This window comes from Chionomys nivalis, chromosome 4 (assembly GCF_950005125.1).
Source record: "Chionomys nivalis chromosome 4, mChiNiv1.1, whole genome shotgun sequence".
In the NCBI taxonomy this organism is placed as follows: Eukaryota; Metazoa; Chordata; class Mammalia; order Rodentia; family Cricetidae; genus Chionomys; species Chionomys nivalis.
Window position 1 is genome coordinate 49,414,659 of NC_080089.1, and position 2,392 is coordinate 49,417,050.

Here is a 2,392-nt window from a genome sequence, read left to right on the forward strand (position 1 = left end):
AATATATTTAACAAAACAAGGTGGTTAGCAATATACATGCATTTAGGAATTGCTAAATCAAGCTAATTAGCGTATGAATTACCTCACATCATTGTTTAGATCTCTTGAACTTATTCCTCCTGATAATTGCGTTCTTTGACCAACTTTTTTCCCTTCCCCAAAATCCTTTCAATACCATCGTATGGTCTATCTGTATGAATTCAGTCATTTTAGATCCCACATAGAAGCAAGATCTCAAAGCATCATTCAGTGCCTGGTTTGTTTCACTTAACATAGTATCCTCCATTTCATTCATGTTAGTGCAAGACACAGAATCTCCTTTTATAAGGATGAATAGTATTTCACACCACACACCATTTTCCATCCACTGACAGAAGTTTCTTTGTTTTGACCATTATAAAAAGTTGCTCAGTCCCCCCTCCCCAGCATGGTGGCGCCCAGCGAAGTGCCCTGGGCAGTCGTCCATGAAGGCAATGGTGGGGGCTTTGGATCCTGGCTGGATCAAGAGTTGGAGGCTTTGGGAATGGACCAGGCCGGCACTTATATCCTTAGTGTCCTACAGGACGAAGAGGAAGAGAATCTGGATGCCATGCAAGGTATCCTCTCTACTTTCCTGGAAGAAGATTCCCTCCTTGATATCTGTAAGGAAATGGTAAAGCGATGGTCAGAAATGCAAAAGGTCACCACCAAAGTAAAAAAAGAAGGTGAGGTTCAGGCCATTGCCACTTTGATTGAGAAGCAGGCAAAAATCATGGTGAAGCCCAGGATGGTTTCAGAAGAGGAGGGGCAGAGGAAAGCCGCCCTGCTGGCCCAGTAGGCCATGTAACAAGTGAAGAGGACAAAGGGAATGAGAAAGATGATCTGGGTACTTTGACAGCAAACATCAGTTCTGACAAATCTCTGTTCAGAAACACCAGTGTGGAAGACATTCCCAGCGCTTGGAAACTGGAGTGAGACTCGCTTCAGGACGAGTCCCAAAGGAAGAAGGAACAGGACAAGCTGAAGAGGGAGGACAAACTATCGAGTGGGAGCACAAGGAGACAGGAAAGAAAAGGACACAGAGAGGGGAACACAAGCAATAACCACAGCCCACACTCTTCCTTCCACCTGTGAATGATTGTGAGTCTGTTTATTTAAGAGAACTGAAATCAATGCATTTCCCAAAATTCCCTAAGGCTTTTCCCCTTTGTTTACATGTTCAAAAGGAAAATCACAGTCACCTGTCACTACAAATTGCACCATGTTTTGGTGGTGTGGGCAATCAATTATAGTCAGTATCTTTACCAAAGATCTGGAATTAGGATAACCTTTCTATTTTAGTACTGAAATCCTGTGCTTTTCTGGCTTGTTTTTAAAAAGTCTTCCCTCACTTTGCATAATTAGCCTGATTCAAACCACTAACATCCTGAAGGAAATGTGACCATTCCTTCTGAAACCAGAAGAAGAAGAAAGAAAGAAAGAAAGAAAGAAAGAAAGAAGAAGAAGAAGAAGAAGAAGAAGAAGAAGAAGAAGAAGAAGAAGAAGAAGAAGAAGTAAAAAATTATTCCTGAGGCAATATTTGCCTTAAAATGCAGTGGGTTTTGTTTGTGTTTTTGTTTTTTGGAAACGGGGTTTCATTCTGTAGTGTAGGCTGTTCTTGAACTCTGTACACTGTCCTTGCCTCGGTTTCTCAGTTTGAAGATTATGGGCATAAACGACTGTGCCTGGCTTATCGTGGCAGTATTTTATGGCTGAAGCAGCTAATGAAGAGCTCTACCTACATCCAGACTTTATATGACAACAAATTAGGAATGTGGAAGATGGTATTTGGGGTGTGACAGAGCTAAGAACTTTTTTTAAAATGTGTCAATTTGGGCTCAAGCATAGTTGTGTAGAGTGCCTACTTCGCCTACAAAGCCCTGGGATAGATCCCCAGTACTGAAGAAAAACTTAACCCATGAGGAAATCAAGTATAGTTTAAAATAAAGAGCTAAAAAATTTCCATGTAGTTTCTGACTTGAAGAAGTATGTGCCAGTTGGACTCTCTTCATTTTAGTCTTGATTAATCCTGAAGGCATGGCCAACCTTTTGATGTTGTGACATAATTTTTTTGAAAACTTGCAAAAAAAATAGTTTTTAAAGTTAAGTTTATGATTTTGTGTTAGTCTGAATTTACAGCTATCCTCGGCCGCAAGTTTTACACACCTGCAACATGTGAATTCACAGCTGTCCTAGGTCACATGTTGTACACGCCTGCAACATGTGAATTCACAGTTGTCCTTGGTCACAGGTTGTACATACCTGCAACATGAGTATTAAGACCTAATAATTCCCAGTTTAGAGAAACTGAAGGAATTACTCTTTTAGAGAAAAACAAACTTTGGTAACACAAGATACTTAAAAGTCTATGTGG

General features: G+C 40.5%; 1 pseudogene; it reads left to right on the plus strand.

Annotated features, from left to right (window-relative positions):
• Positions 1 to 427: 427 nt before the first annotated feature.
• Positions 428 to 1,817, plus strand: LOC130873504 (coiled-coil domain-containing protein 43-like; annotated as a pseudogene).
• Positions 1,818 to 2,392: the final 575 nt, after the last annotated feature.